The sequence below is a fragment of the Manacus vitellinus genome, unplaced genomic scaffold, assembly GCF_001715985.3.
Source record: "Manacus vitellinus isolate BGI_N305 unplaced genomic scaffold, ASM171598v3 scaffold_0_pilon, whole genome shotgun sequence".
In the NCBI taxonomy this organism is placed as follows: domain Eukaryota; kingdom Metazoa; phylum Chordata; class Aves; order Passeriformes; family Pipridae; genus Manacus; species Manacus vitellinus.
In genome coordinates, this window is record NW_021938789.1 from 33016636 (window position 1) to 33030102 (window position 13467).

At 38.9% G+C, this 13467-nt stretch overlaps 1 protein-coding gene across 6 annotated transcripts in view; it reads right to left on the bottom strand.

The window, feature by feature from the left end:
• PALLD (palladin, cytoskeletal associated protein) overlaps positions 1-13467 on the bottom strand; it is a 203007-nt gene that overhangs the window by 60221 nt on the left and 129319 nt on the right. Inside the window, exon 1 of one of the 6 annotated variants that reach the window (XM_029960263.1) lies at positions 5116-5182. The exons of the other annotated variants lie outside the window; for them this stretch is intronic. The gene's annotated coding sequence lies outside the window, so the exon portion shown is untranslated. Of the gene's footprint in view, positions 1-5115; positions 5183-13467 lie in introns of those variants that run through there. 6 annotated transcript variants of the gene reach the window in all.

Sequence of the window (13467 nt, forward strand, 5' to 3'; positions counted from 1 at the left end):
CAAGGTGCAACCTCACCAGTGCCGAGCACAGGGGGATGATCACTTCCCTGGTCCTGCTGTTACACCATTCTTAATAAGGCCAAGATGCCATTGGCCTTCTTGGCCACCCGTTTTAGAACAAAATTTAGTCATTTTCTTGTAAATGCAAAGATTGTAAAAAATCTCACTTGAGATCGTAAAAGGAAAGAGGTAAATACTAATGTGGTAAATGGAATACCCTCTGTTTTCCTGTTATTTACACACACACCTCAGGTACTGCGTTGTTTTAATGGATACAGCAGCACACAAGATGAGTATCGGTGAATTTGATTGTTATAAATGTTAACATCACTAAACCAGTTTTCTTGTGTGTTACTCTATTTTTACATTTTAGTCTGGAAAAAAATGTAACCATATTGCCAATGAAAACCAAAAAAATCTTTTCCTGTACATTTCTGCTGGCTGACACATTGTGTCTGCAAATAATAGTCTTTTTTCTAAAGAGCCTTTACTTTACATAATACCTAAAGGACAAATAAGACGTGCCATCTTAGGAACATTTACCAAAACTTGGATACTTTGGCAATGCAGTATTGCAGCTCCTGATGCACAGACTCAACTCTTCAACTAAATAACTCTTCCACATTTTTAAGGCTGAGGTATAAACTCAATGCCATATTGCCACTTTCTGCTTGAAATATACTATAGTGAACTGTGATAAAAGATTTATTTCTCAAAGAGAATAATTAGAAGAATTGATTTTTTTCCTTATCCTACACTATAGACCAGCACATATAATGTACACCATCTTCTGAAATTGGTAACAAACAAAATCCTGAGTGCATTTCAAGGAGGAATTTCAAGGAGAACATATTTCGGTGATGTGAACGAATACAATTTCCCAGGCTCAGAAGAATGTCCTGGGAAGGACTTCCAGGAATTCTGAATGACTGTTACTAGAGGATGGTATAAAATAATCTAAGGTAATCCAAGATTTCTTATTCAAATTACCACTGGAGAGATTTGCACACTATGAAAACTAGTGCAAGCAGATTCAGTTTTTTCTTGGCTCACCTCATGCAAGTGTATAAGCCAGAAAAAGTCCATTGAGAAATTGAGCCCACTGTATTTATTTATTTATATAAAAATAAAATCTGTTTATCTTAAACTCTTTCCCTTTGTGGAAGGGGGAAGCACTGGGGAGTGCCATAGACAATACACTAACTACAATCACTTTCTGCTTCAATAAAGGAAATACAAACTTCCTGCCTTGGCAAAGGCTAGAATGTCTCAAGCAGGTGGGAAAAGGATCACATTAAGTGTCTAGACAACAGTGTGGAGGAAAAATATTTCTTAAATTTTCTATTTATGTGCTAATCCAGAAAGTAGACTTCATATGTAAAAAGAACTGCCTGAATTTATGATTCTTCTTCTATGATAATTATGTTTTTAATTATATGAATACCCAAATGTTAAATGCTCTTTAATGCTCCAGGAAGTTCTGACACTTGTGGTCACAAGACTCTTCTTCAATTTCTGCAGAGTAAGAGGTTAAAATGTGTCTTCCGGGCATACTATAACTTGGTTAGTAATTGCTCTGTATGTGTTCTTCCTAATTCTTCCAAATTAATGTATTATCACTATGAAATCATTGCTCAGTATTGCTATTACTGAGTGGGAGCTTCACTCTAAAGGGAACTTTATTACTTAATCTAGCACTGAAATGCTATCTGTTAAGAAAGCGGGAATATTTACAAGATGGAAGATGATTCATGAATAAAAAAATTCCGTAGGCACATTTTGATTAAATAATATTCCCAGGATGAAAGATTTCTAGCCAATTATTATGTTCTCGAGAATATATGGGACTATCATCAATTAATATATTCCATACAACCCAGACATTTTTATTGGGAAAACAAAATCTTAGGGCCACCAACTCTTCACAGGTCAGTAAAGGTCCCATGTGTCCCCAAATACTTGAAGTCTCCTTTCTTGGAGAGTAAACAGCAAATGAAAAGACACATGACAACAGCAGAATATATTTCATATGGAAATCATGCAACTTAATGGTACATATGCTTATTTTCTTCTTTCAGACAGTTTCTTCGCACCGCACCCTATGCACTTCCCTTATCTACACATTTTCATCCTAGAAACTCAACTTGTTAAAACCAAAGGTCTTTATCTTCATATTTTTCAGATTTAGTGCCTATAAGTATTCATAATCTACAAGGAAATTATGCTATACAGACAGAGGAAATCTGCATACATGACATCTCACTGACTGACGGTCTACTCTGCTCCCAGGATCCACATTAATGCTGGCATGAGTAAAATTGCAAAGCAGCTAATTTAAGCAGAACTGGATGAGAAATTAAGTTGCTGTTTGAGGAATACAATAATTTCCCATCAAACACACAATTGTACAAGTAAGATCAGTTTACTCTGCCCAGTTGAGAACGAGGTAAGCTCAATAAGGTAAGTCTCTCATGGATCATTCTGAAACAGAGTAATAGAAAGAAATTCTGTAGAGGAGAGAAAGAAGAAATGCCTCGTGTAAGTGGGCTGATCAACATTCCCATAGATCAATTCCACCCAGACCACTCCCTTGGTCTTACAATGCCTAAAGCCCAACAGCTGAACATTACTCATCAGATTTACCACTGTGTCCTTACAAAAAAGGAGGCATGCTGTTCTAACACAGCTTACACAGCTATTAGAAATGGCTGCTGCAGTCACACAGACCACAAACTGGATGACAAAATGCAATCACGCTCTTGTTTGTGGAGCAGACTATTGTGCCCTTCACGCCATCATAGTGAGTTGCTTTCTGCTACCTGGAACCATAGTTCTCAATAGTTACTTTGCAATAATTGTAATTACACAAATAAGTAATTACTTTAGAATAATACTTTGCAAAGTTTTATATGCTGCAATCATCACACATCACAAAGAGAAAACAGTTGACTCAGGCCAGTAAAAAATAATAGGCCCACAATAACAGGTGCATGAGTGTCCAGCAAGGTGAACTTGGCCAGGACAATATGTGAATAACTGTTCTGCTCTTACCAAAAAAAAAAAAAAAAAAAAAGGAGAGAAATTTAAGAACATTTTAAAGATAATAGAGAATTTTCTAGGATTTCATTAAATATAAGAACATAATAACGTATTTTACAGCAGTGCTCTTTAATTGTTAGTTAAAACACACCTCAATTTTCAGAACAGTTTTTGACTGACAAAAAAATGTCTTGACTCTCATAAAGCTACAAGAAAAGTTATGTGTCATATATCTGCCAACTGCTAACAAACCTTTACCACATATACACCATTCCAATTTTAGGAAAACTTCTCTGTCAGATTGCAATGTATGATAACTTGGTAAATTCTGACTTTGTGATTATCAGGTTTCTACTATCTCAAAGATGAAAGAAATGTCTTTATGCAAATGAGACACTCCTAATTCCAATAAAATCCTATCTGCATATTCCTAAGTGTTTCAAAAGTTGCTAGAACATCTGTATACCTCCTACCCCATCTTTCTAGTTTTTTTATTCCAACTCTTATCTCTTTGCCCTTACCTTTTCCCACAGGTTTTCTCCTCCTGGTCAGGAAAATTAGTACCAGAATATTATTTCACAGGCAGTTCTTTCAGGTTTTGTTCCCCAACCCAAAGGATGAATCTCTCTCAGAATGCTGTTCTCACAAGTATTTGCACCCTTTTTCATAGTGAAGTGGTTTAGATACAGTCAATCAACGTGTTGAGAGCCATTTAACATTTTCTGGTTTTTGTTTTGGGTTTTTTTTTCCATCCTCTTGTTATCGATTCTGTATCTTAATCCTTCTATGTCTGGTATGCATTGTGAATCACAGACTAGCTCTGGATGTCTGGAAACTGTTGGACTGCCTTAAAGAATATCATCATAACTTTTCCCACCCTAGACCTCCAATGAATTTCTGTGCACACAGACTTGTGAGCGAACATAAAAGTTTCTGCACAATATGTAATCTATCTTATGAAGTTAATTTCAGAAATATAAGGTTTGTTCCCAGGACTCATGATTTCAGTTCAATACAGCCACAGAGTACCATGGAAAAACAGTCTCTTGACCTCAAAGCCTAATGAAACATTGACTGTGTCCACTCCTATTTTTAGATGTATGCTCTGCAGTGCCATATTCCTTAATATAAAGCTGACCCAAATGTTCCAACAGCAGACGTTGGTTTCTCTTTGATAGCCAATGCATATCTTGGCCTTCCAAGTTTCTGTAAACACATCATTATAAGGAAGGCCACTCTTACTTTTCCCAGCCTTCTTTCCAATTATGTGCCTGCTGCCAGGAAACTTTCCTTTTTTTTTTTTTTTGCCTTCACTACTAAAATTTAAACAAATATTTCCTGAAGACTTGGAAAAGAAAAAGAAAGAATCCAAAACTGTTACTGTTATAAGTTACAAAATTACTAACACCAAATTCCTTTCAACACTCAGTGATAAACTTTAGACAAAAAGAAGTGTATCTAGAGGAGTACATCAGTGCTAGATCACCAAATATGTCTTCCTTACAGACATGCAGAAAAAAAAAACCCAAACCACAGTAAAACCTCCCAAAACTCCCAAACAAACAATATTTTGTTTGGTTTTGGTTTAATTTTGCTAAGGAGTTTTAGAAAAGTTCAAGTCTCCTGCCCAGTACCAACTGTCTTCATCCAGGACTATCATCGGGCTCCTACAGAAGTCTCCTACAAAGAAGGCTGCGAAAGCACTAATATTTAACTGCTCTATTGTATTTACTAAGGACTCATTTAGCAAGTCTTGAGCTACAGAGATGCACAGAGCCGCTGGCGCCACAACAGCATCCTTTCTGCATTTGGAAACGCCAAGGGGATGGCCAGGGTCGGCAAATAAAGTGCATCAGTCAAACTCGAACGCGACTACAGACGATGTGGCAAACTAAAAGGGCAGGAAAGTCGTGCAAAAAAGAAATACTCGAAAGAAAGGCGGTCTGCCCGGTCCGATTACAGCATGATTTCATTTTTCCTGACTTCTTGCCTCCCATCACCGCTTTTGCTGTGCGTTCACCTCATCTGAAGAAGACGCGTCACGTACGAACTGGTGAAAGTCTCCTGCCATCTTACCTCGGCAAGGCTGAGCGGGCAGTTATCACATACCCGAGCGCAAGTTTCCAGGGAGCGGGCAGCGGCGGCGGGCGTGGGGCGGAGCGGAGCGGCGCCCGCAGGTACCCGGCGCTATATAGGGCGGGCCCGGCGGCGCGGCCACCGCGCCGTGACTCACTGAGGAGCCGCCGCCGGCGCGTCCCACTCGGCAGCTTCACGTTAAGAGTCCCGCGCCGCCCCGGGCTCCCCGATGTGTGCGGGAGGCGGTACCAGGCTGCCGGGAACGGCAGCGAGACGTGTGTTTCCCGCTGCGAGCCGCCATCGGGATCATTTCTCGCCGTTGCCGCAGCCTCAGACTTATTTACTCTCCCCTCGGAGTTGCAGGGACTTTGTGACACGTTTTTTGCCAAAAAAGTCTCGAGTCCCAGGCTGGAAGTTCACTTTTTTTCCCTCCAGGAACCCGACATCCGTAGCCCGCAGAAAAGCTTGAGAAATTTTTACTAGAGCAGAAGCAGGCACTGCAGCTCCCTAGAGCGTAGAGAAAACATCCCAGGCTCTTCCATATTGCCATACAGCTACACAAAAGTATTGCCACGAGAATTTACATCACCTTATCTGCGTAGGAAAAGTTTCCATGATTTCCACATGATTTTTGCCTGCACGACAGAGCGGGTGGGATTGCTACACGTTTAACGTAGAACTGCAGAAGTGATGTCTCAAGTTATCCTTTTAAGACTTTTAATGCTTTTCAGGTCTTTTAAAATAACACTTGTGTCACTACTCATCACTACCAAGTCCTCAGGTTTTCAGATTAAACTGAATTTAAAACTCTTTTCAGAACAAAGCATATTGTGCAATTGCACTGTAGTCATCTGTTTTACAAATAGTCTCCTGCATCTTCTTCACTTGCCAAAGAATAACATCAGAGATCAGAAAACATTTACTATATGATATAAAAATCTTGCTGCTTTGTGGTCTAATTATGCAAAACTTTCCAGAGTGTCAAACACTTACTCTAAATACATTAATTACTACTACATATTGCATTAAAGGCATCATTTCAAGGCAGATTTATTTTTTTTTTACCCCCCCAAGGAGAGAAAGAGTGCTCGATTTCTGTTGCTGGTTCATACCCTTCCTGCTATAATCTGCTTGATCTGGGTCCAGTGCTTTTTTACAGATTACACGCCAACATCAGTTTTATAAGTAACATCTACTTAAACATCTGCTCAAAACAAGATGGATAATCACAAAAGATACATCTATAACATACCTATTCACAATTCCATGCTTAGGCCCCAGAAGTGATCAGTGATATCATTTGTGTTTTCTACATCATGAACAGCAAATAAGTGTAAGAACATGCTGCCTTTTATCTCACCGTCCAACATCCTGGACAATGATTAAAAGATTTAGGGTAGCCCAAAGCAAGGGTGGTCCTCTTTCTTCTTTGACCTCCAGTTTCCAATCAGTGTGTATTGTAGTTCAGCTCTGGATGCCTGGAATCTGTTGGGTTTACACAGGAACATCACCATACCTATATTCTTCCAGCTGGTATGAACCTCCAAGATGAGCAAGACTTCTACCTGAGAAAATTCATTCTACAGTGGATGATGGAGAACAAGGTGTCACTGAAAATCTTTCTACTTACTCAATCCCCTTCACCCCTTTTCACCACAAAGTCCTCTTTAGTACTCAGAACTTGATCCACATCACTCAGTCACTCCAGAATGTAACAGGGAGAACAGAGGAATGCTGCCAACTAGGGAGGAGAAAATAAAGCATCTCCCCATTGCAAGAACAGAGAGTGACATGCCAGATCCTGGCAGCTAGAAGACTGGCACTACACCAGCACTCTGTTTCCAAATGGGGTATGTGACTATGGGGAAGAAGCATGGTAGCTCATACACAGTATTAAGACAGTATAAAGATAAAAAGAGTATCACTCATGGCTGATCAGGTCTCTCTATGATTTTGGGTAGGTATGCCTATGATTTTGGGCAGGTATGCTTGTCGAGAACAGTATTTTATCTAATAAGCAGAACACAGTTCAGCCAGTAGTAGCTGCAGATAATGTAACACACAAGAAAGAGCAGACTGATGTACAGTAGGAAAAGTCAATGATAGAAAAACAGTACCTGGACTTCACATCTCTTGGCTGTACCTTCTCCTTTGTATTTGATTACACCAGATTGAGATAATACCACATCAAAGACATGCATTGAGGAGTTCTCTGACATTTTCCTCTGTTACAGCTCTTACATATTTTGCACATAAGTATTTTATGTCTATGCACGTATGCATGTTCAGTTCATGGGGATGGAAGACGAAAGCACAGATAGCTTGTGCACATCATCTTAGTTCAAGACACTTGCTTCCCTGTGACTCTACAAGCATAATTGTGCATGGAAAGTAAAAATGAAGATGAGCTTACTGGGAACCAAACACTGAGATAAAGATCCAAAGAGAAAAGAAAACAACCCACATACTTAACTTAGAACCTAATATGATCTATAATTCTTCTTGTAAACAATTTTGCCTATCATTCCAGACCCAGGAACATTTGTTTCTGGTTTAAGAAGTTTCCAACTATGTGTACAGCATGACTGGCAAACAGAAATAAGAGAAACTAATTGACACATAAAAAGACAATTGTATACAACTCCAATTAAGTCCTAATATGTAAATGAAATATTTAAAATGTAATTATAATTATAACAAACAGCCAGCTTTTGGAAAAATGCAGTAAAAGATCCCAGCAAATCATTTCTGTGGACCAGTGGAGATAGTGGTAAATGTCATTAGCAGAGCAGACAACTACCAAAGTGCTGGAATTTTTTTTTTGCTAGCATTCATTCTAACTTTGAGAATCTTCACAAATTAAGATTTACTTTCCATACCACCCCGCAAATAAAATGAAATTATTATTGTTTAAAGTACAAAACCAGATGCCTCCAGGAAAGAAAAGCTGAAAATGCAGAGAGAAAACCTTACACAAAGTAATTATTTGCTCAGCAATCTGAGTGAGAACAAATGAAGATAAAACAACCCAATGGACTTTATGAGAGAGCCTGTCCAGTTCTTAAACTACTACAGAATAATTTGTATCATTTAAATGCAACCTTTTTTCCTGCATTGTATCTTCAGTGAAGAAAGTATATTTTAATAACTTGTACATACATTGTCATTCACAACAACTAATTTCCAGGTGGTACTATACTACAAATAACTACATACTTCTATTTCCTTCCTTCTATTTGCCTCCTTGTGTTTTCTTCATTAAGATATTCAAAAATTTAATATCCTAGCTGGTGATTTAACAAGGACATTTAAAGCTACACTGGAGTGTGCAATTCTGATCATACTAGTTGAGATCTTTCAAATTTTTTTAAAATCAAATGAGGATGTTTTTAAAAAGAAAAAAAAACAACAACAACCCAAATCTAAAAATTTCTGAGGTCTAGAAAGAAGCTGTGATTGAGATCCAAATGGTGTTTTCTACATGGGGGAGACACATAACATGAGATTCTTTTCGTTTTAAAAACTGGACATTAATTCAAGGATACAGGCAGGGCTGTAAAGCAACCAAATAGTATTCAACTAGCCACAATGGAACTGTGCATAATATTACAGTAGAAGAATCATTAAGCTCAGATGGAAATGTCAGTAACATAGACCCTGAAGAACTGATTAGAAGAGGGAATTGAAAGAGCTTACAAACTTCCAAACTGATTCATACGCAGCTGACTGAATTCAGTGATTTATAGAGCTCAATTCAGCAATTTCCCTGTTTTTCTTAAATAAGAGAAATGCATCTTGTTTATACTAGCTGTGCAAAATAAGCTTTGACATGCCAACAATTGTGGATTTTCAAATTTTTATTTAAAATAAAAAGTATCTCCATAAAATTACATGCCCTCCCATACTGTACCTTACAACATTTAAAGCTTCAAATGGGGATTACTAAGCCAGAAACAGGACACTGATTTTCTTGGAATGCATGAGAGTTTAAGATTTCTTTAGAAGGCCAGTATGGATTTCCTAAAAGCAAAAGTGACTAACTACTCCTCTGAAATGGCAATTGCCAAATATGTACCAGTCCAATGCATCGAGCACTATTTCAAAAGTCTATTGAATCTGGTATTACAAGTAAGTTGCATAGGACACACATCTGCTGCTCAAGAACACAGGTCCCCACCATCCGCCACGCAGGCTGGATTGTGCAAACAGCCTGAAGCAATATGTTATGTCCTGCATCATCTAAGATACTCTCAACACAAGTATCCTGTTCTACCTGACTTGGCTGGTGTTGGCAGACACTGAGGTCCTAACTGTAAACTGCTTTGTTTGGTATTATTTTCTGCTGGTGAAATTCCCAATGTCTGAATTGGAAGTACTAAGCTATTTGTGGCTTTTGTTTTTCTTAGCAGTTCTGGAAAATAAAAGATCACGTTTGTTGCAAGAAAGACTATTTGAGCAAACATTTCCCATCACTTTCAATTCTGCCAGTACATACCATTAAAGTTATGTGTTTCACAAAAAGGAAAAAACAGCTAGAGCCTATACTTGACAGCAAATCATACTGCAAAGTCTCTGATCTATGAAAACGAGATTTAACAACAACAAAGGGTCTTTTTCCAAACTTCTAGTAATACCTAGATAAAAACAAAAATTAGAAGTTTCTATTGCTGAGAAAATTTTGATGACAGCAATTATTATTTTAATGGAAATACATGTATATGTGCATCTGTTTGTGTATGTACATGGTGATGAAGCAACTCATGCTTAAGTCTTCTTTGTTATACCACTATTTCACCTTTTGAACTAAAATAGCAAAGGTCTTCAGGGTAAAAAAAAATCTCTTAAATCATATTGATTAGACTTACTGTGTAACCCCTATGACAGCATGCAGAAAAACCATCAGTCTTCAATGCAGACACTTTCTAACAAGGAACTGGCACAGTGACAGTTGAACAACAAACATATAGAGAAGTCAGGTATCCCAATAACTTCCCAAAGTACCCAGACACTTCATACCCACATACTTGGTCTGTTCTGCCTCTAAGTAATCCGTGAGATTTCCTGGCCTGCACAACTACTGGTACAGCAATGTGTAAGAGCTCTGGAAATTAAATATAACAAAATATAACCTGGAAAACGATTCACTCCTTAGTAAAATTGACATAGCACTCTTCAGCTGGGATACTGAAAATGACATTTACAAGCATTACTATGGATTTATGACAGGTCTACGTACAAATTTGGATACTAAAATTGGTAGAAGGCTTATATAAAGTCACAGATGGTTACAGCAATTTGAATGTCACCTGTAAGTCCTTCCCAGTTCTGAACTCAAATCTCAACATTACATTCTCTTCTTTAATACTCCTGATATGGTAATAGTGAGTGTGTTGTATCTTTCAATTAGCTACACTTCAGTAACTTAGAGCTGCTATAATTGTGAGGCCTGTCAGGAGAGATAAAGAAGCTTTTCCTTCTGAGTCAGGCTTCCCTGCAATATTTTAAGTGTTTTTCAGTAGCAGTTTATGATCTGCTCTTGTCACAATTTCAAGATCAAGGCATAACTTACTTCTTTTCATTAAGATGTCAAGCTCACAGTGCATGTAATTGTTTGCTATAAAGACTGTGAATTCAGGAGATGTTCTGTTGCTTAAGTTTTGAAACCAGAGCAAACCAGGCCAGTACGTTAAAAGTTACTGCTGAAATTTGTGCCCTCAACTATTTAGTTTTCTCTATTCTAGCTTTCACACAGTCAGTAGAGATCATAGCTGCTCCTTTATCTTCTGAATGTTTCTCTTGTGTTTACTCTTTCTGCTCCAAGTAAGTCTGAAGTGAAAAAGTGAACAATGTTCTCTGTCTTTTCCCACCAGGAATAAGACCTTTTAATTTCAGTCAGTATAAGTAAAAAATCAATGTCCCAAGACACTGTGGATTGGGATCACAGGATATGAATTCTACATCTATGTTTAAAACCGTATCTTATTTGTATTTCTAATATCCCATAATGTTTATCCATATTTCATATTGTTATGAAATGCTTTTTTATCTGAATTGTCAGCATACTTTGGGGTTTTTTTTAGAACTTATTTTATTTCTTTTCTCTCTTTCTCTACTACTGCTCTCAACTGCACACACACTTCTGCCACTCAGGGATGCATGTGTACCCTTTCTAGATGAATTTCTAAGTTTTCATTAGAACACTACAGTAGACAAAAACTCATAATGTCTTTTTGTAATGCCTGAAATTATCTGCAATGGGATTCTTTCCCCCTGGCAGAGGATGACTCATTTATCTTCAGTCTGCTAGCCAAGGGGCCTGCCAAAGACCCCTCCTTTATAAACAAAAATCTATAGAGAGCTTTCAGAAATATGAGAAAGTATGACAAACACAGCTTGAGTTCTTCAGCTTTGCTGGCAGAAGATCACAGAAAGATATGGAGAAGTCTGCGAGCCTCTATCCCCTGCATTTGCCACTCCGCTGGTAACAACAGAGCAGCTCCCTGCACACACAGACCTCTTCCCCGGCTTCCCCGTCATCTACCCCCCTGCTCCTATTCTGAAATTCTCCAGCTCCAACTTCCTTATTTGGTTGCCGGGACTGTTCTTTGTCTGGCTGAGCCCCCCGGGCCGCGCCGCCCCCGGCTCGGCCCGGCCCGGCCCGGCTCCAGCGGCACCCGGCCCGGGCCCGGTGCGAGGCGGCGCAGCCGCGGCCATGCCCATGTAAGGAGCAGCTTCCCGGGCTCGCGCAGCCGGGCGGGGCCGGCAGGGACGTTCTCCGCCCTGCGGGGCAGCGCTCGCTTGGTCGATCCGGGCAGCTGCGGGGTCCCGCCCGGGACCGCCGCCACGCGCTTCGGCCGCCCCGCCGCAGCAGCAGCAGCAGCAGCCTCGCCGCCGGGCCGGGCCGGGCAACCCGGGCAGCACCGCTGCTCGAGCTGCCGGGGCAGAGTGAGCGAACCACTGGCAACTAGACAAAGGAAAACGAAGCTATGAAGTTCCAGTGTAAAAACTCACAGATTCCTGTCATATTTTCTATTGTTCTTTAGAACATGTTACAGCGCGTCCTTTGGGAATTTCACTGGTGCTTTCCGCAGAGAAAAAGGAATCCCTCAAGAGTGCTACCTGCTTTTTAAAAAGTGACTGTTCTTTTATGCTATATGATGAAAGCACGCGAGACTAGTTTTACGCTCAAAATATCCTGAAACTTTTTAAAGTAGCATTTATAAAGAGCAGCTTACCTGGCGGAAGTCAGTGAAAGTTGCTACTCTTGCTATGTTACTACTGTTGCTTGATACTTAGTTTTAGTAGCACATTAGGTACTTATTGAGAAACAATTTGCACTCTTACTGTACATGTATAAGTAAGAATCACAGCAAGGGAAACCCCTTCGAAAGAAACCCAAAAAGCCAAACCAGCCCTGCTGGTCACTGTATTTTTTTGTTCACATCTTTTAGTCTTTTTGGAGTGGATTTACATAATAGACATTTTTTAAAACAAATATGAAGGAATCCTGCAGGAAGTGATTTTTTTGTTTAAATTTAAATGAGAAAATGTCAATTCGGGAGAATATACACTGAATATGTCCACAGTGACAGCTGAAACAAAATTATACACGGAGATGTCTCTATCTGACTAAGGAGTTTATTGATCTGTAACTCCTTGAAAGGAATACTGTTAATGAATTGATGATTTTAAATTAGTAAATGTATTGTGAGATAGTCCTTTTTTACACAACATGGCAAGGAACAGAATTTTGAAAAAATTAAAGAAGAAGGTATAGCAAAACTTCAATCTTTCTAATTCTGTTTGGGAGTCTGGAAGCATTCCTGTATTTCTCAATATAGTTCCTTACTATTACGTTATGAAAACAAGTCTTTAAGTAATGTTAAAAGTCCTTCCATTATTGCAAGCTCCCATGGATCTTTGGGTGAAACAGAAAACAAGAAGTAGACTAGAACAAAGAGAGCAATGCTTTAAGTCACTGATGTACAGGGCAATAGTGATGGCTCCTGGGCACAGGTGCATGAAAAAAAATTAGGGAGAGTACAAAGATGCATTTATAACCACCTTCCTATAAGACTCCTTCAGCTGCACCCAAGCCAGTTGTATTTTCAGCTCAACAGAAAATGACTGGTATTTTTATATTTCATTCTTATGCTCAACAGAGTTCTGAACAAGTTTGCTTACTTGTGAGAAACAAACTAGAAAAAATTAAGGAAACGGCTTAATAAAATAGCACCAGAATAAATATATTGACCACATCACATTTACATTACATATATATCCAGCATCCTAAAATTTACTTCAGAAAAAAACAAACGAACCAAACAACTTAAGCAAAATAAGAAGCATATA